Source organism: Musca autumnalis, unplaced genomic scaffold (genome assembly GCF_047663935.1).
Source record: "Musca autumnalis isolate F117 unplaced genomic scaffold, ASM4766393v1 scaffold_2, whole genome shotgun sequence".
Lineage (NCBI taxonomy): Eukaryota > Metazoa > Arthropoda > Insecta > Diptera > Muscidae > Musca > Musca autumnalis.
The window spans coordinates 214,920,386-214,943,078 of record NW_027411755.1 but is presented as its reverse complement, the minus strand read 5'-3'; positions in this window follow the sequence as shown (position 1 = coordinate 214,943,078).

The window sequence follows — 22,693 nt, the reverse complement described above, 5'->3', positions numbered from 1 at the left end:
TTCATATTTTCCTTTATAAAACGTTGATACCTTGTGCGTAATTTTAAGCAGGATAATCACAATTAGAATCATACATGCTAAGATACCCATCTTTTATAAGGGAAAATATGAAAAAAACCAAAAAGTTGAAACACAAAAAATGCCATAACGCATTCATTTTTCAAACGATTTTGTTGGTTTTTCCCATTTTGGAAAGCCAACTAAATTTCCTACTTGTTGACAGTAAAGGTGTTGTACTGTTAGGTGTCGTTTACACAGCCTAGAGCACAAGAAAAAACATTTTACTGTTTTTAATGCGTTTTTGTCACACTTAAACCACTATTACTTAGCCATTTGCTAACAGATTTTAAAAATCTATGGCTTGTTCGAAAGGCATTACTCTCCCCTTTATAATGAAAAACAGTGTGTGCAAATCGGTTGTGGAAAAATGAAGTAATGTCCGTTTAAATTTGAAAATCCAAGAAAGCCCATTTTTCACTACATTTACCTTTATAAAATCAAAACCGGAAGTGACCCAAAGAAACCAAAGGTATTTTCGTCTTCTATGGACTCCCACAAAACCGAATTTGTGCATCAGAAATCCTGCAAAAAAATTTTGTCCACTTTTGTATCACAGTGTAATTAATAACATGATAATCTGCTAAGAAATCGACGTTTAACGGCAATAAACTTAATTTGAAACACTTTTTGATGACTTTCCAAATTTAATTTGATGATTTTTGTCAAAAAAATTACTTGCATATTTTGCATATTTTTTGCATATTTTGCATATTTTTTGCATATTTTGCATATTTTTTTGCATATTTTGCATATTTTTTGCATATCTTGTGCATATGCAAAATATGCAAATATGCAAAAAAATGAAAAATATGAGCCTGTCATTGCATTCAGTTTTCTTCAAAACGAATTTTGGTCCAATCAGAATTTTCGTATCTTTATTAATAAAAAATATGCAAATATGCAAAATCCGATGTCTAGTAATAACTCTATGAATTGAATTTCATTTAAAAATCCCTGTGGCGTATGAACACTGTAGTTCATACACGATTGGCGTATTCCATAAAGTATTCGCCGTCTTCATATAGCCCATAGAACGAACCCTCCTCATATACCAATATTTGACAGAAGAACAAAATTTTGATTTCAAAAAGAAAAAAAATATTTACCCAAATAAACATCCAAAAAAGAAATTTATCGGGTTTGGGAAAATACCGGGTAAAGTCCCATCTTTATTTGTTCGAGGTATAGGTCAATGTCTTCATATAGTCTCCATTGGGCGGTACCTTACGAGTTTTGGTATTTTGAAGGTTGTGGATTCAATATTTTTCTTTGGTTTTCTTTGGAGGTATAAAATTTCATCCTGAAATTTGTCGATATAGGTCCACGTATAGCCCCCATAGAACAGCACTCACAGATTTTCGAAATTTTTGAAGTTTTAGCCAGGGGTACAAAATATTGTAACAGTTACTAAACCTTTTTCCCAAAAAACAGACAACTTACGTCCACGTTTTGACAAGGTCCCATGTAAGAGTGTCGCCTAATTTAAGATTTTTTGTAGATTTTAGTCAAATTCTCCTACCGAATTAGTTGTCAATTGGAATTTTGTGTTCCCAGAAAATAAAAAAAAACGTACTCGCAAAAAACTATCCATATGTGTAGGTTTTAGTCTAACCCTCTAAACAATTTAGATGGAACGGAAAACCACTGAAGTAATATCCCATGAAAATCATACAATAATTCAATAAATTTATAAGTTGTTTTATGATCACTAATATCCGGATACACGGGAGACTACTTTCATATCAATGAGTGCATGGAGATTATACTCTCCGCTTTAAATTATATTGAAACCAGATTCCAAAATAGCGAAAATCAGCCCGTACCGTTCTAAGAGAGCTATATCAAAAAGTGGAGCTATACTGACAATTCTCTACAGGATGTTTACGACCCCCGACGTAGACAAACTACCAAATTGTAGCCATTTCGGTGGGATAATTAGGCTAAACCTCTAAACTATCGAAAATCGGAAGGTACCGTTTTATGGGAGCTACATCGAAACGTGAACCTATAACGACAAATCTCTACAGGAATATTTACGACCCCCAACCGAGACCAACAAACCAAATTACAGCCATTTTGGGTCACAAAGTTTATTATTTATAATTAAAGAGATTTTCTATCTTAAATTTTGAGATATCATTACATGGGGTTTATTCCAAAACATTGATTTATATTATGAAGTTTCTAGAGGTATCAATACTAGATAGATAAATATAAATATTACTAAGGTTTACACTTAGAACCCAAACAACGGGCCAGCAACGCGGACCGATTCAGCTAGTAAATTTTAATAAATATTTTTTCTTACAAACATTTTATAAATTTTCTCAATACATTTGTTTTTGCTATAATATGCAAACCCCTAAACGGATTTGTATAGTTTTGGCTTCATTTGAATCTTTGTGACGTTTAGATTACGTACATATTTTTCGTATATTTTTCAGATGCATAGACAGCTTGAATTTTATTAAAACAAGTTGCAAACTTCCAATTGTTTTGAATTCTTTCCTAATATCCGTGAAAATGTACTACTTTCTCACTAATGTTATGGGACCTCAGTAAAAATATAGTATGTAGGAAAAGATAAATTAACAATGTTTCTCCATATATTTTTTTATAAATTTTTTCTAATAACCAGAATTGAATCCGAAATAACTTTTGAGCGCAATATCCATAATTAGTGTCTCGATAATGGGATTTTTCCATCCATGTACCAAAAATCGTTCATGTAGCGTTAAAAATGTAATTTTTTTTCAAATGGAATATTAAAAATTCTGAATTTTCCTCATATATATGATGCACATCAATTTGAGTAAAGCAGACTTATTTATAATGCCCTTTACACATTGTATTATTGGGTTAAAAATGTGAATATGAGTTTTTAATAGGCTATTTACCAGTGAAAAGTTTCCCCTGGCTTATACCTCACTAATATAAGAGAGTAGTGATACGTATACGTCAACCCAACACCCAAAAATACTTTAAACAAAAAAATTTGTACATTACACATTTGTAGACACTTAATAAAACAGTTCAATGAACTTTCATCCATTGTTGACTTTCAATTTGTTGTTCAATTTGAAAATAAAAAGGAATTCTAAGAATATCTAAAGGTAAAAAACGAATACTTACAACTACTTCATAATATTGTTTGTTGATTTTTTTCTAAGGCTTTTCAATGCTAAGACATAACAAAAAAGCTTCATTTGATTTTCATTCGCTTTTGCATTGCAGACAATAATAACAGGACTGTAAAAAAATCCCGAAAAAATATTTTGTTTACAGATTTGAATGAACAAAATCAAAACAAGGTGGCATTTTGTGAACAACAGAACAACAAAAAAAAACAACATAGAAAATATGAAATGGAAAAAATTGCAAAACAAAGAAGAATACCTCACAAAAACAACAATGTTTTCCAGCAAAAAGTGGCTCAAAGCCAATATTCTAAGAATTCGGAAAAAAGGCTATATCAAACTGTATGTACAGATGCAGACACAAATACAAAAATAGCTTGTATAATATACCATAAACATTTCATGTGACGGCCAAAAAACACAAAAAGTAAGAACAATATTCCATTTTTCATAAACTCGCTTCATATAGACTTTTGCTAAATTGGCCGTGTTTGGCCGTGATTTTGCCACCACATTACTGAAAGTCTTCCGCATTAATATTTTGGCCGTTTTTTAATATATATCAGTTTTTATTAGGCCACTTCTCCAGAAAACCTCGTAATAATGTCGAATTTTGGTTTGATGAAATAAATAATAAACATAAAAATTTTGATGTTTAGAATTTCAGTGCAAGTAGAATAAGTAATAGAATTAAATTGTTCGTTATATCCGTGGTTTTCTATAAACGGTTCAACAGTAGTAACCTCTATTTTATATCTCTTTTGAATATAAATAACACTGGTCAACACGACTTCTGTTTCAACCGAAGTTGCGGTTGTTTCTAGATGAAATCGACGAGATATTTTCAAATCCGGTCCCGGTTTTTCTCCATCAGCTCTTGTTTTTGAGATATAGCTCAAAATCGGTTTTTACGAGTTTAACCCAGACTTTCGTTATTTTCGGATACAAACAAATATTTTTGTGGGTTTTTCGACATTAATATATTAAGGAGATGTTGTACGCTCGATACAAATCGTTTTTGAAATAGTTATGGTGAGTATATATAAAAAATATAGAAAATATACGACGGACCTTGTAAAAAGTCCATATTTTGAGTACTTTAAGCTGTAATTACGTCATCGGGGGAAGTCATAGGATCTTCATATGGCAATGCGGATATGCTTAGGGTGTCTACTATATAGTCCAGTATTCAAATATATAATATAAAGTTCATAGCGCCCACGATTCGGCCATAACCTAAAAATCGCCATGAAGACTGCTAAAGGGAAATCATTTACCAGTGATATCATTACCACATAAGCCATTTACTTTTCAGTGGCATTCTTCATGATGGTTTTTAGGTTATGGCGGAATCATTTGCGCTATGAACTTTATATTATACATTTGAATACTGGATTATATAGTAAACACCCTAAGCATATCCGGAGTACCATATGCAGATCCTATGACATCCCCTGATGACGTAATTACAGCTTAAAGTACTCAAAATATGCAATTTTTACAAGGTCCGTCGAATATTTTCTATATTTTTTGATATATACTCACCATAATTTCAAAAAGGATTTGTATCGAGCGTAAAACATCTCCTTAATATATATATATATATATATATATATATATATGTCGAAAAACCAAAACAAGAGCTGATGGAGAAACCCCGGCACCGGATTTGAAAATAACTCGCCGATTTCATCTAGAAACAACTGCAACTTCGTCTGAAACATTCAACTTTTTCAATTTTGTTGAGCAGTGTAATTGATAGGTTTTAAATGAGTACTGAGTACTTGTCTATATTAGGTTAGGTTTGGTTGAAAAGAGGGGCGATATAAGAATCGCCACATGCCCGTATGGATATACATTTAAGCCAGTAGAGGCCTGTTGTGCGCTCTAATTGCGGAAGTCTAAGGGGAATGCATTTTTATTGCTTAATTTATTGAAAGAAAATAAATTTATCAGTTAAGAAATTCTGTGCCATTGACATAATCTCTTAAGTTTTTGAACTCGCTTGCCCTAATTTGGTGGAGTTCTAGTATAGTGTTATTTCCTAGAAATTGGTTTCTTAGCGTCGCGAACGCTGGGCAATGACAGAAATAGTGTTCCAACGTTTCGTCGTCCTCTCCGCATGCTCTGCATTCGCTGCTTTCTGCACAACCAATTTAGTGCAGGTGTGCTTGTAGCCCTAGGTGTCCTGTAAGGATGTCTGTCAGTCTACTAATGTCCTTTTTACTCATTTGAAGGAGTTCCTTTGTATTATCCTCGTCTGGGTTTCCCCAGAGGATTTTGGTATTTTTCCCTTTCTCTTCAGTGTTCCAGAGGGATGTATGTGCGTTTTCTGCCATGCCTTTAACTCTAGACGCGTCGCTTTTGAAGGCTTAGCGTTATCTAGGCTTATCGTAATTTGCTCCCTGGCTTGCCTTGCCAAGGAGTTAGCTATCTCGTTACCCCTAATCCCTTTATGTCCTGGTACCCATATAATGTTAACCGAAGCATGGTGGGAGTAGTCGTTGATTGATTTTTTACACTGCAGGACAGTTTTTGATTTCACCGTCTTGCATTTAATTGCTGCTTTACTGTCCGTTAGGATGTTTACAGTGATTTGCCTTGTGTTAGCTTTAAACCAGTTCAGACACTCTGTGATCGCTCGCATTTCGGCCTGTAGGATCGTGTTATGATCCGGCAGTCGAAGGGAGATTCTAGTTTCCTGGTCTTCGATATATAGACCCAGACCCGTTCTCCCCCTAGAACGGCCCCATGTGTGAACCCACAGCTTCCAGTTGGCATCCGTTCCAGGGTTCCATCGATCATCATGTCGCTGTCCGGTATTTCACACAAGGCGGATTCAATTGTTTCAGGTATACGGTCTGATACGAATTTCCCCTCTCATCCAGGGTTTTTCGTAGGCAGATTTCCTCTCTCGAAGTGGACAACTTTCTTCGAAACACCTTACTAGAGCCTCTGTTAGTTTATTGACATTTCTATCTATATATTCTTTGCTTAGACAAACCTCAACTTCTTGCCCTAGTCTATCTTTAACTTGTTTTCCGAATTTAGTCCAATTTGTTTTGGATTTATTTCGGAAAGTTATCGGATTCGGCCACCGCCTTGATATTTTAAACCTAATATACCTATGGTCAGAGAAGGAGTGTTCCTTTGAAACCCTCTACTCATGTAACTCGTTTATTAGATTTTCCTCCCTAACTCTGTTAACAAAGGTTGGTGTATTTCCTATGTTAAGGGTTATCAGGTCGTTAGTATTCAAAAATTCTAGAAGGGAAATGTTGTGAGAGTTAGCATCGCTACCTACTAGTACTTCGTTACCTGTTTGCTTGATTTTCCTCAGCAGTTGCTGCAGCTCCGACGAAGGTGGTAATGTCGGCGAGTCGAACGGCAGGTATATATTACCATTCCCTTGCTTCAACACTGTGGCGTCCGAGGTTGACAACTCTGGGTCGAAAAGAAAGCATAAGTTTTTTATGGCATACAATACAGGTCCTCGGTCGGTTTCCTGTATTAGCGTAAAATAGTTGGTAATTAATGTTGTTTAGTCCGGAAAGCTTGTTCTTTACGGTCCAAGGTTCCTGGATTACACCGTTGTGTATATTACCTTTGTTTATTTTATCCACCATGGTTTAAGTTGCCGTTTCGCTCCGATGGAGGTTTACCTGGATGACCTCAATCATGAGTCATCCTGTAAGCGGGCTTCTTGGGAGTCGCTGATGGCTTCGACCCCCTCTTCGGTTTTGCTCGGTGGTTTGTCCTCCTTGCTGGATTGGTGGGCATCCTCTTCTTCTTCCCCGACTCGTGCCCTTCCATCTTTAAAGGTGACTGCATTACAGATGTAATACGCCGTGTCCTTTGTCTTTGTAAGACTGGCTAGAGAGAGGTGGTCAATTCCAACCACAAGGAGAGTGCCATCCTCTTTCTCCTCCCTGTGGAAGACTTTCCACCTCTTCACTTCCAAGGTCTCATTTTGCTTGCCAAAGACCTCGAGCATGCGTTCTGTCTCGAACTTGCAGCCATACCCTTTGACGTATACCGTCGCTTTAGTCAGGTGAGGTATCTCATCCTTCCTCACCAGCTTCAATTTGCCGCCTTCCCAAGGAGTTGTCACACTGTTGATCACTTCCTCAAGAGCGGCCGGGTTCGCATGCGGTCCCAAGTGGTATACTAAGAGGTCCCGTTTGAGCTCGCTGCGGACATTTTTTATTGGCCCACTCTTTAAAATGTGTTCCAGTATTTTATCGCTGACCATATTTTCGATGGCCTGCTGGTGTTCTTTAGGTAATCTGCCGGACCCTCTAGTGGTATCGATCACTGCATAGCACCTCTCGTCCCTGTAGTTCTTCCTGGCCACCTTGGCGTAAGTAGATGGCGGCTCCGAACCAGTCTCTGCGCCCATCTTCCTCTTCTGGAAGGCCCTGGGCTTCTTATTAGAGCCCTTGGAACAGAGGATTCCGCTGTCGCGCTCACCTTCTTCGTGCCCGAGCACTTCTTTTCGCCCTCCGTCGAAGGGTAGTCTTCTTCGCGTGGGTTTTGAGTGGAATTGCTTAGGGCATTTGATGGTGGGAAGCTCATTTTCTTCTTACTTGGTTTGGCGGTATTTTCTTCCTCTGGAGATCTGATCCTCTTCGCCGCTTCCGAAGAAGTGGAGGGATTGTTGATCTCTTTTGGGGCGACCCGCTGTTCTTTATTTAACTGTGCCTGGATCCTCCTGTACCTACGTCTCTGGGCTCCAGTCCACCGAACTTTTTTCTCCGTTGTAAGTTTAGATATGCTTTCGCTTACCTCTTCTCCTATCTTGGGGACCTCCTCGTTAACGGGCTTCTCCACAACGGTGGTGTTGATTTTGCAGCTGCTGTCTGATTCGGAGTCAGGGTCGCTCCCATCCTCGGATGGCTGGGTCCAGATTAAACTCTCCCTACGCTTCCCCTTCTCCTCATCTTTTTTACCTTTCGGTTGCGTGCTTGTAGCAGTACCGTCGATCACAGATGCCAAGGCACCCACATCAGTGGGAGATGTTTGCGCACGATCGCTTGATGACGACGAGGTTTGACTCGCAGGCAGATCACAATTCCCCGACGGGAATTAACGTATATTTCAGAAATTTACCTATAGTGCAGTGGTGGTGAAGGGTATAAAACGTTCGGCCGAACTTAATGCCGATCTTACTTGTTTTTATAATATCTTTAATAAAATTTAAAGTGATATAATAATTTAAGATAATATTGAAGTGCCTTAGCATTGCCATGCCACGTCAAAGCCTCAGGAGGACATTTTATGATATATTGTTAACATTAGTTCAGAAATATGCCTTCAGTACTCACTTTGTTTGGGTGTTCAACTGTGGAAAGTGTTAAGAAAAGGATGTCGTAAATAAATCTTCTTCATAAATAGACTACTTTCTTCACCAATAGAATTTCTCAAGAATCTATATTCAAATATGTGAAAAATGTTTGGAATTCACAGTTTAAAACAATAAATTTTTATGTAATGTTTTTTGAATGCCCTGAGCCCTGAGGCATGTAAACAAAAGTGTTTGAATCAACAACGATGAACATCTTGTCTTGCTGTTTGGTTAAATGCATCTGTATATGAACATAACTTCATATATGCATATGATCTGAATGTTTATAATTTTTTTATCACTGTCATTTCAACGTTATAGAATTTGCTTACATTGAGCAGAAATAACCCCATATGAACAGACATATTAAAAGTCACCAGTCTAACACGTATTAGTTTTTTGACGTATACACACTCTTTATTTTTTTTTTATTTATTTGAATTTTGTTCTGGGAACAACGACTGTGTGCAAATTCATGAATACATATAAATGTGTGTATGAGTGTTGGTGATAAAAATCGAAATGAGAACAGCATTCCATTGTTGTTTGCTTAGAACAATAAAGTGCAAAAATATGAAATTTTGCCTATTGGGAATTCGCATTAATTGCATTTCATAACACGTTCGAAATACTAAATATTGTTTTCATGACAATTTATATACGTGACCGGCATTGATCTGTCATAGTAAATCAACTGAAAACTTGAGGTATTGGAAAATGTTATGGTTATTATTATAATAAAAAATGAACTATAAATATCCATCTCATTTTCTAAACTGTTTGGTCAACAGATTTTTTTAATTGAAACCTAAATCTTGTTTTCCTAAACCATAGCCCTAAGTAAGATGTAATGTTGAACGTTATTATTAGAACGGGTATTAGTCAAGCGGTATGATAGATACCAATAAATGAACCCTCCCTCTTTCATCTCTGCTGGACACTTAACACCCGCTAAAGGTAGTAAGATAAATCTTCCGAACAAACAAACAATTTCATCACATATTCAAAATATCATTGGAGTCGAACCGACGTAGCGTAATTGGTACATGAAAAACATCACATCGGCTCAAAATTTATGTGTATGCGAGTCAAATCAAAAACTGAACCGATTCTCACCAAAAGCAGTAGCGCTCTTACTATGAGTAGGGAATAATCTTCCCAATTTTTATCATAATTGGAGTATAAACTCAGCATGTATGTAGGTTACGAACAAACGGACGGAAGGGAATTCCTACTTTGAATGTAAATGTAACTGTAGGCCATGTACCTAGACATAAAGGGGTATTATGTCTAGGTACATTGTGGTGTAGTCTATACCCCACATACCAGTTGCTTATATTATTCAAATATTCGGCACAACTTTCGAAGACGACTGTCACTGCCGAATGTTTGGAAAATGTTTTTCGTGTGTACACAAGCAATTTGTTTTTTGTTCGTCAAAAGTTCGAAAACGATATCATTTTCGAACATTTGGTGAATGTTTTTTCTTCACAAGTAAGCAAAGGCTATAGTCGGACAGGGCCGACCATGTGATACCCTACACCACTACCCTGCGAATTTGCTTTCAGCAAATCAAAATTCTTTTTGGAACATGGCAAATATAATCCTTAAATGTCGCCAATATTGCTGTTGCCCGGGAATCGAACCCCCGACCGTCAGCGTGCAAGGCGGGTGTGCATACAATTGTACCACGGTGGCACCAATAAAAAATTTTACCATAGAAATTTGAGGATGTCGAACTATAGCTCCACTCTTTGGCATAGTATTATATTTTTTGGTATTGATTTTTAAAAATCAGAAAATGTAAAATTTCCATCTTATGACATTTCTAATAAGGTTCCAGCGTAGTGCAATGGTATTAAATTTTCAACGGTGGCAAAATACCTCTCAGTAATGTTGGGGATGGAAGATACCAAGGAACGGTCCTGACCGGTTTTAACATGGCAAAGCCCAGGATTTATCTTGGTCCCTCTTTCATCCCAAGTGGACACTGACCTCCCCGTGGTGTCACCTGGGGAACTGCCTTTAACACCCGTTAAAGGTAGTGAGCTAACATGTGCCGCGCGTTCACCCATAAGAACGTTAAAAACTTGGGTTTGGGCGTCGGGTTAGTAACCCTCCCCTAGAAAAAACAGCCTACTATGAAAAAACGAAAGAAAAGAAAAACAAACCCCTCTAAATTTGACGAACCCCGCAAACGTTTTAAGGACCATGATCTGCGAATCTGCACCTGGAATGTTCGCACTCTTTATAGAGAAGGTGCAGTCTTCGCATTGGCAGACGTACTTGAAAAGTACAAGACCGATATTACTGCCATACAGGAAATACGATGGATTGGGAAAGGCGTCACAACAACACCTAAAGGTGACGCACTGTATTATAGCTGCCATGACGTAAAGCATGAGTTTGGTTGTGGATTCGTAGTTAGTCGGAGACTAAAACATCTTGTATCCAGCTTCACTCCAGTGAATGAAAGACTTGCTGCAATTCGAATAAAAGCTAAATTCTTCAACATCAGCTTTATCTGCGCTCATGCTCCCACTGAAGAAAAGGATGAACAGACCAAAGATATATTTTACGAGCGCTTAGAAGAAACATATGACCGTTGCCCTGCCCATGACATTAAAATCATTCTAGGCGATTTTAATGCCAAAATTGGAAAGGAGAATATCTTTGGCCCAACAGTCGGGAAATTCAGTCTCCACAGTGAAACATCTGACAATGGTATGAGACTGATAGACTTTGCAGCTGCAAAAAACATGGTAGTTAGCAGTACCAGATTTAATCATCTCGATATTCATAAGGGCACCTGGCTGTCTCCAGATCAGAAAACAAGAAACCAAATTGATCATGTTGTAATAGATGGAAGACATTCATCGAGCGTGTTGGATGTACGATCGTTCCGAGGCGCAAACATTGATTCGGACCACTACCTTGTTGCAGCATAGGTACGCACCCGCTTAAACGTAGCAAACAAAGTACGAACAGACACAACACGAAAGTTAGACATCGGCAAGCTGCAATCACAACAGATAGCCACAGCATATTCCACTCAACTAGCCCAATTGCTTAATCAAAGCCCTCCTCATCCCGATAACATATCAGCGCAATGGCAAAGCATTGCCCACTCCATGCAAACAGCCGCAAAATCCATACTTGGATACCAGAGATCTCCACCAAGGAATCCATGGTATGATGAGGAGTGTCGTGCTGCCACCGAAGAGAAAAATGCGGCATATAGGGCTACTTTACAATCCGTAGCAACGCGTAACGCACGAGAGGTACAGGGAGAAAAGGAGAGAGGAGAAACGTCTTTTCCGCAGGAAAAAGAGAGAGATGGAAAAGCGGGAGTGTGAAAAAATTGAGATGTACAGGAGCCAGAATGAATTCCGAAAATTCTACCAAAGAGGCAAACATCAAACTGATGGCTTTGGTACAGGCACATCCTCCTGTAGAGACCAGCAAGGTAATTTGGTAACTGATACAGATAGTGTACTCAGGATATGGAAAGAACATTTTTCAAAACTGTTAGTATCCAATAGCAGCGAAGACGACGAAGATACCACAGTCCCAAACCCAGAAGATGGTATTGAATATATACCGCCCAGCCAAGATGAGGTAAAGACAGCAATAAATCGGCTGAAGAATAATAAGGCAGCAGGAGCCGATGGCTTGCCAGCTGAGCTGTTCAAAACCAGGGGCGACACGCTGATAAGGTGTATTCATCAGCTAGTTAGCACCATCTAACACGAAGAACGAGTACCCGACGATTGGAACCTGAGTATCCTGTGCCCCGTCCACAAGAAGGGAGATAAGACTGTATGCTATAAGTCTACTCCCTGTTGCCTACAAGATCGTATCAGGGATATTGTGCATTGGACCATACCAATGTGGCTTTAGACCTGGCAAGTCCACCATTGACCAGATATTTACCCTGCGGCAAATCCTGGAGAAGACCCAAGAGATGCAGATCGACACCTACCACCTTCTTGTCGATTATAAAGCAGCCTTCGACAGCCCGCTGCGTTCAAAGGTATTCCAAGCCATGTCTGAATTTGTTATCCCCACAAAGCTCATCCGGCTTTGTAAAATGACTTTAACTGACACGATGTCCTCAGTTAAAATAGTAAAGAACCTCTCCGAAGAGTTTGGTACCAAAAGAGGTTTCAGACAAGGAGACAGCATTTCGTATGATCTCTTCAACATCCTGCTGGAAAAGGTTATACGAGAGACAAACGTCAAAAGACGTGGCACAATCTACACCAATAGTACCATGTTACTTGCTTATGCTGATGATATAGACATTATGGGCCGATCAGTAAAAGAAGTAACTGATACCTTTATTAAGGTCGAAGGAGAATCTGCTAAAGTTGGTCTGGCGGTAAACGGTGAGAAGACCAAGTTGATGGTGTCGACGCGTCCATTGAGCTCGGACCGACTGTGGAAGTTGGATCCTATAATATTGAGGTAGTAAAAGACTTCGTCTACCTCGGCACCTCCGTAAACACAACAAACGACATCAGTTGTGAAATAAAAAGAAGAAATGTACGAAGAAGAAATGTAAGAATACCCTACACCACTGTGAATATGTAAAATATAAATCGGAGCTATATCCAGATCTTAACCGATTTTGATATAATTTGGCACATTTATTTCCAGACCGAATTCAGTCAAACAATCCAAATTTCATCAAAATCGGACGTATATAGCGTGTTTGGTGCAGCAAATACGTGAAATCGGACGAAGATATATATGGGGGCTATATCCAATCCTGAACCGATTCTCACCAAAATAAATAGCGTTCTTTCGACGGCTAAAAAAACGATATTCCCCAATTTTCAGCAAAATCGGACAACAAATGCGACCTGTACGTTGCGAACGGACGGACGGACATGCGTAAATCGACTCAGAAAGTGATTTTATGTACATTTATCCCTAGAAGGAACTATGGGTCTACCTCGCTTCCTTTTGTATGTTACATACAAATGCACTAACACATAATACCCCTTATCACATAGTGGTGTAGGGTATAAAAAGTATATTAGAACTGCAGAGTGCCTAAAATCTAGCGGTGCTTTAATATGGAAGCTATACCAAAATTCGGGGCTATATCAACACGTGGACATATGTATGTCCATAATTCTTGGTGGAGAAGTTTTTTAATAACCCAAAACAAACATTAAAGTAAATTTTTTGAACTCATTAAACTCCAAATGGCAAATTGGAGCCATATTTGGGGAAAATCGTCAAATTCCTAAAATCGGGAGGTACCGTTATATGGGGGCTACAAAAAACATGGACCTATCTTAACAATTTTAAGTGGCGAAATTTCGTGGCCACTGGGAACCACATATGTAAAATTTCAGCTAGTTCAAGCAAAAAATGTGGCTAAGATCCCTAAAATACCTTAAATCGGGAGGTATCGTTATATGGGGACTATACCGAACCGTGGACCTATCTTGACAATTTTTATTGGAGCAATTTCGCGGCCATTGGGAACCTCAAATGTAAAATTTCAGCTGGTTTGGGCAACAAATGCGGCTAAGATCCTTAAAATACCTTAAATCGGGAGGTATCGTTATATGGGGGCTATACCAAAACTTGGACCGATATAGCCCATCTTCGAACTTGATCTTCCGACGGCTAAAAAATGGTATTCCCCAATTTTTAGCGAAATCGGTCAACAAATGCGACCTGTATGTTGCGAACGGACGGACGGACGGACATGCATAAATCGACTCAGAAAGTGATTCTATGTATATCCCTAGAAGGAACTATGGGTCTATCTCGATTCCTTTTGTATGTTACATACAAATGCACTAACACATGATACCCCTTACCACATAGTGGTGTATGGTATAAATACGGACCGCTTGGCGGTGCACGCAGAATTGGCAGGCCAAGGAATAGATGGCGCAAACAAGTGAATGATGAGATGAAAAGGCGCGGTATTCCAGAGTACGAAGCAACAAATAGAGAGAAATGGAGATCTTTTCTTATTTCGGCCTATGGAACAAATGTTCTGTAATGGGCCAGCTAAGTAAGTAAGTAAGAAACGACAGAAATGTCAGCGTTTTGAGCCTTTAGCTATTAATTTGATTGTAATTGAAATTTCTATTATTAAATTTGCTGTCGGCAACGCAGGTAGAATTGGGTTGCTATCCATAATCGACACCTAAATTTCTCTATTAATAGTCTTTTTGACACTGCAAGCTTCTGGCGTTTATACAAGCAATTCTGTTTCGGCAAGTTTTGTTTTCAAAACATTGGAAATAATGTCAAAAACAAAAAATATAAAAGGAATTGCCTGAAAATTGCCGATATGAGCAATTTTTTCCACTTCCATACCCCTAACGTTTCTCTCCTACAAACTGAGACTTGCCGCAAGTAATCTTGCCCAATGTAAATTGGGACTAATTATGGACATATGTACTAAGCTCATATCGACGCCTCCAAACAATAGTATGCTAAGTCGACTTAGCATGTTTTCAAGTTCTTTGCATTTTTATATTTAACGTCCTTTAACTTAAATTCTGTCAAATTTTGGTAATAATCGGACAATCCGAACAGAAGTTATAAACAAATATTGACTTAGCATAGTACTGAAGTTCAAAAAAATTTCAACACTTTGAGAGCATCTCCTGCAAAACTCACTTTTTAGACTTAGCATACTATTATTTGGAGGTGTCGATATAATGTTCTACGAAAATACAAATCAGTTTTTTTGACAATATAATTTAATTTTTAAATTTCACTTTGGTATGTCTTGGTTTGCTTTGTTTTACAATAATATTTCTTGACTTCTTATTACGGTGGTTGTTCAAAAGAATGTGGCGCGACAGAAAAATTTTTCAAAATCAAAAAGAAAACAAAATATCCTATGCCGGCCACACCAAATATCACCCGGCCACACCAAAAGCCCAACAAAACCTGAAATACAAATTAATTGCAAAGGAAAATTATTTGTTTTACGAATGAAAACATTTAAATAAGTTTTGGTCGCGGATTTTGTGTTTTAAATGTGATTTTGGACTCAACGTATTTGGGTAATACGGACGCACAGAGAGCGTTGTTGTGGTAGAAAGGTGAAATATTTGAGTACGTCCCGTCGTTAATTAGGTATAGCAGTAAGAATACATGTGTTCTACTTTTTCACCACACACGCTCTGGGAATACGTCCATATTTATATTAGGCAATTTTCCTTGCGGCAATTGTCAGTTTGACGGAGGGAGAGGTGAAGCATATGGTAACCCTTTGCCTCTCAACACCCTCTCTCACCTACAAACTGACAATTGCCGCAAGAAAAATTGCTTAATGTAAATATGGGCTACGGACGTATTTAGGCATGTCTCTTAGTAATTCTTCAATAATGTTAATGTAGCGTTTTCCCATAAACAATCGTTGATAATTTTTTCATCGTATGATCTTAAGAACTCGTGAATGTCCCCTTCGCGAGATTCAAAGCCACATGTATTAGTGTAACGCAAATCGAAGCAACACAACTCGAGGCAACGAAAATCGAGGTATTAGCGTATTCCATTTCAGAATACTTTATGGTGAAGGGGATTAAATGTTCGGCCTGGCCGAAATTATCGATTTTGTAGTTGTTTTAAATCATTGTGCTTATTGCACATTACACAAACAAATTGTCATAACGACATCACAAAAAAATATTTCTTACCGACAACTTCAACGAGAAACTTATGTATATATTCAACAATCAATGTAATGACATTTAAATTTTATTCATTCATGACCTGCTTTTTATTCTCTGAACTCACATTAACAACCATGAGGACAAACTGATTTAAACTATGTATTTATGCATTACACCGTTCCAATGATCCATTAAAGCATTCCATTTATACACACAAATATCCATTTAGTCTGAAACACCATGAGTGATAACTCCCACACGTAAACAGATACCCACTCCCCTAGTCATCTACAAGGATATGAATATCATTCTGAGATAGTTATGTCGTTTGTGAACATTTCAATGGAATGATTCCATTTACAGATGTCACTCACATGCAAGCACACACACACCCTATTGAACACAAATAAACCGGCGCATTATATTCGAACAAATAGTGCTATTAAGGATAACAAATCCTTAAATTTATTCGAAAAACATGTGGGTCACGCAGTATGAATTTGCCATGGAAACGAAAATCCATTTTTATTCGAAGCTCAACTGCAGCAGTAGCAATAGCAGCATCTAAATGCAGCAAGTAAATATGCATGCCTGGAGTAGAGAGAGTGAGAGAGAGAGAGACGAAGACACAATCGAAGAATGTTAATGTTAGCTTCAATGAATTCTCGATTGAAAAGTACCGCTTTGAGAAAGGGCTGTGTAGAAGTATTTCAAATGCACATGGCATGACATTAGCACTACAAGGCAGATCAAATATGTACTTGTGTCGATTGGAGAATATTGATTGAATTCATTAATTACTTTTAATTGTTGCATATTGAGAAGCATATTTATCATATTATTGACCTGAATAAATATTAAATGCGAATACATCTATGACATTCTCTTGCAGTACATGTTACTGATTTTAAGGTCATCTGAGGACACAAATTAGTTAGTGCCAATGATATTAAGTCCTATGAGAATATGGAGTTGTAAACATACATATTTATTTTTGTTAAAATGAATATTGAAATAGATGCATTTGCACAGGGATTTCAAAGGTATAGGCTGGAACCGGTAATTAAAAATTATCTCCATTGCGGCAGGGGAATGCTACGTGAAACGTATCGAGTTGCTAATTAAGCTAGCTAAATCATGTAATGCGGATAAGTAACGGGGGACCAACTAGAAAGGGCTATTAGAGAAACTCACATGGCAGCAGAAAAATACATGTTAGAAAGAGGTTTGGATCCAAACAAATATTTGTTTGGGACTGGTTGCAAACAAATATATGTTTGGATGCTAACATAATTTGTTTGGGTCCAAGCAAATATATGTTTGCAACATTTTCTAACATATCTCAATTTTATTCCTTTGGGTACCAACATATTTTTTATGTTAGAACATATTTTTTTATGGGTGGAGAGAGGATTTTTGTCAAAGAGCTTAACAAGAGTGCTCTCACTTGTATTATAATAAAGAGCTGTTTGTATGGTCCAATAGAAGAGGCAGAAGCAACGACGAGGGGATGAAAAACCTGTTTTTTCCTTATCGGTGTGTATGCGACCAAACGCCAGTATTTCGTTCTGTGTTGTTGTTGTTGCAATTTATTACTCAGAAGGAATTTTTTATAACTCACAGCCAAAGCGAAAAGAAAAAGAAAATATGTAATGGATTATTATTTGTTGTTCTGTTTGGTCGTTTTTGCGAGAAAGCCAATTTGATTTATTTTGGCAATTTCTTCTGAACTATCTTTCAGTGTGGGTCGCTCTAGTCGGTAAAGTGAATAAATTAATCAGTGTTTTGTGTATTCTTAAAGTAATAGTGCTTTTTAGTAAATTAATACCCAATACATTTTATAATTGAATCCGAAAAGTGAATGGAAATATGCTGTGAGACAAAAAAATGGCATATATGTAATATTGGTAATAACATCAATTCCTTTTTTCATATACATACATATATGTATTTGAAAATGGATGTACCTAATTATTACATTATATAATCATTTGATTCCAGATACCGATTTCCCACTGATGACTTTAACTTTGACAGGAGAATGTGTTTTATTTCACAACTAATGTGAAGTGTACAACGATGCTTCTATATTTTGTTTTTTTCTTTTTTAAAGTGTGATACTACATTATTATTTACTTTGTTATAAATTATCCTATTCCGGCTTTCTGTCTGTTATGTATTTCTTGTGAGACGTGGAATTTTGTGTATGTATCTACGCGTCTGTTGTTGCTTTTGTGTTTTGTATTTCTGCGCCTTTCAATGTATGTGTCTGTTTTTTTTTTGTTTTTGAGTTTGTTTTTTATATTACATCCAAACAAATATTTCTTTGCACCCAAACAAATATTTGTTTGCACCCACACATACCGGAAGCCGATCCCATGCCATAAAAGACAAAAATGGTAATCTTTTGACAGACACTGCTGAACAAACACGCAGATGGAGACAACACTTTATGAAAATAAGTAACTGTGGAAAAGCGAATAATGCAGAAGCCCCTACTAACAAATCTCCAGGGGAAGATGGGATACCCCCGGAACTTCTACAGGCCAACCCAATCGCTTCGGCTGAATTATTATTCCCTCATATACTCGAGGCATGCTCCAACGAAACATTTCCCAGCCAGTGGACAAACGGCGCCATTATAAAACTGCACAAAAAAAAAATGACCGCAAAGACTGTAACAATTGGAGAGGCATCACGCTGCTTAATACAGTCTACAAAATAGTAGCCACAATCATAAACAACAGGCTACACTGGGTGGAAGAATCGCTACGCGACAAGCTGGGTTCAGACCACATCGTTATTGTGTGGACCAGACAAATACATTGCGTATTATTATTGAACAGTCGGTTGAATGGAGATCCCCTCTTTATTTGGTATTCGTCGACTTCAAAAAAGCATTTGACTCTTTATGGCGAAGTGCAATTTGGTCGGCATTAAAAAAAAGAGGGTACCACAGAAAATAATAAACATTATACAAGCTATGTATACAAACAACAAACTACATGTGCGTCACAACGGAACCACAAGTGATATATTTGAAACAAATACAGGTGTTAAACAAGGTTGTCCGTTATCCCCACTCCTATTCGCCGTAACATTGGATCAAATTATGCTACAACTTGAAACCTTGGTAGCGTAATGGCAGAGGATGGAGGAATCGATGATGATTTAAAAAACCGACTCAACAAAGCGCGCGCCGCTTTCGGTCGGCTAAAGAAAATATGGCGATCAACTCAAATTTCAATGAAGACCAAATTACGAATTTTTAACGCGTGTGTAAAATCCAGCAAGCAACCACGAGGGGATGAAAAACCTGTTTTTTCCTTATCGGTGTGTATGCGACCAAACGCTAGTATTTCGTTCTGTGTTGTTGTTGTTGCAATTTATTACTCAGAAGGAATTTTTTTATAACTCACAGCCAAAGCGAAAAGAAAAAGAAAATATGTAATGGATTATTATTTGTTGTTCTGTTTGGTCGTTTTTGCGAGAAAGCCAATTTGATTTATTTTGGCAATTTCTTCTGAACTATCTTTCAGTGTGGGTCGCTCTAGTCGGTAAAGTGAATAAATTAATCAGTGTTTTGTGTATTCTTAAAGTAATAGTGCTTTTTAGTAAATTAATACCCAATACATTTTATAATTGAATCCGAAAAGTGAATGGAAATATGCTGTGAGACAAAAAAAATGGCATATATGTAATATTGGTAATAACATCAATTCCTTTTTTCATATACATACATATAAGTATTTGAAAATGGATGTACCTAATTATTACATTATATAATCATTTGATTCCAGATACCGATTTCCCACTGATGACTTTAACTTTGACAGGAGAATGTGTTTTATTTCACAACTAATGTGAAGTGTACAACGATGCTTCTATATTTTGTTTTTTTCTTTTTTAAAGTGTGATACTACATTATTATTTACTTTTTTATAAATTATCCTATTCCGGCTTTCTGTCTGTTATGTATTTCTTGTGAGACGTGGAATTTTGTGTGTGTATCTACGCGTCTGTTGTTGCTTTTGTGTTTTGTATTTCTGCGCCTTTCAATGTATGTGTCTGTTTTTTTTTTTGTTTTTGAGTTTGTTTTTCATATTACATCCAAACAAATATTTCTTTGCACCCAAACAAATATTTGTTTGCACCCACACATACCGGAAGCCGATCCCATGCCATAAAAGACAAAAATGGTAATCTTTTGACAGACACTGCTGAACAAACACGCAGATGGAGACAACACTTTATGAAAATAAGTAACTGTGGAAAAGCGAATAATGCAGAAGCCCCTACTAACAAATCTCCAGGGGAAGATGGGATACCCCCGGAACTTCTACAGGCCAACCCAATCGCTTCGGCTGAATTATTATTCCCTCATATACTCGAGGCATGCTCCAACGAAACATTTCCCAGCCAGTGGACGAACGGCGCCATTATAAAACTGCACAAAAAAAAATGGCCGCAAAGACTGTAACAATTGGAGAGGCATCACGCTGCTTAATACAGTCTACAAAATAGTAGCCACAATCATAAACAACAGGCTACACTGGGTGGAAGAATCGCTACGCGACAAGCTGGGTTCAGACCACATCGTTATTGTGTGGACCAGACAAATACATTGCGTATTATTATTGAACAGTCGGTTGAATGGAGATCCCCTCTTTATTTGGTATTCGTCGACTTCAAAAAAGCATTTGACTCTTTATGGCGAAGTGCAATTTGGTCGGCATTAAAAAAAAGAGGGTACCACAGAAAATAATAAACATTATACAAGCTATGTATACAAACAACAAACTACATGTGCGTCACAACGGAACCACAAGTGATATATTTGAAACAAATACAGGTGTTAAACAAGGTTGTCCGTTATCCCCACTCCTATTCGCCGTAACATTGGATCAAATTATGCTACAACTTGAAACCTTGGTAGCGTAATGGCAGAGGATGGAGGAATCGATGATGATTTAAAAAACCGACTCAACAAAGCGCGCGCCGCTTTCGGTCGGCTAAAGAAAATATGGCGATCAACTCAAATTTCAATGAAGACCAAATTACGAATTTTTAACGCGTGTGTAAAATCCACTATATTTTGTGGTAGCGAAACGTGGAAGACTACGTCACATATAATCCAAAGACTTCAGACATTCGTGAACAGATGCCTTCGTATAATTTGTCGCATATTCTGGCCAAACCGAATCACAAACACTGATCTATGGATAATGACAAACGAGGAACCCATAACCCGCCAAATAATAAGAAGAAAATGGAAATGGATAGGCCATATACTACGGAAGCCACAGTACAGCATAGCTAGAATGGCCTTGGAATGGAACCTACAAGGTAGCAGACGTCCTGGGCGACCAAGAAACACGTGGCGAAGAACGGTCCTGCATGAAATTGAAAAGCAAAATACAAACTTAGATAATTTAAAACATATTTGTAACGATAAAGTAAGATGGAATTCTTTTGTAGAAGCCCTATGTCCCCAAGTGGAATAAATAAAGGATAAAAAAAACACATACATTAGTTTACACCCAAACATAAATTTGTTTGCAGGACCCAAACATATGTCATATTATAGAGAGGCCTTTTTTTCCTCTGGAAGACCAAGATTCCTACGGCATGACCAAGTTAAAGAACGGTAAACAAAATGGGGGAATAAATTAAAAGATTTCCACTGTTAGAAATCTATTCTTAGTTTGGCCTACGAAAGAAACGTTCTGGATGACCACCTAAATAAGTAAGTAATGGAATGACGGACGGATTAGTTTAAAAACCCAGATGTCGTCATATAAAGATTGGTATACCAAAAGGTGAGTTCAGAACCAATATTCCGAATTGTTACGCTATTTTTAGCCAAAATGGTTCATCTTCCATATTGTCCTGAAGAGCACAATCATAAAATAAGATAACAGATACAACTTGAGACTTGAAGCTTGCCTGTACTATGCCCGTTGGAGAGCATCATCACAATCTGTCTTTCCATTCATATATGTATGTATGTACCTCTTTATTGTCCTCTTTGTCCTACTAGAAAGAATGTGTGCAAATTGTAGAATGCCTTCCCAAAGGAGAGAAGTGAAACATTTTAAAAGCTAAACATAATAAAGTGCATGTCACAGCAGCGATAATTTAAAATAGAGCCCATGATGAATGTTGTGTTGCTGATAACACATCTGTGATAAATTGCAATAATGTCCGTGACGTCTCTTTGACTCTTGGCGGTTGGTTATTGTGCTGCTAGCGTTTGGATTTAAAAATCAAATGTCGTTCGTTGGTAAAATTGCTTGGATTTTACATTATGTGACGAAAAATAGGGATTTTTCAAAGTCCTCAATTGTGAAACAAATAAGGAAGTGGTATTACTTTTGTTCGACTGTGTTACCGAATATTTTAAATTTACACTACAAAATGTATTATTTACTAACATATATATTATACATGATTTACATTATGCAACTCACAATTGCCTGAATTAATATTGCTCT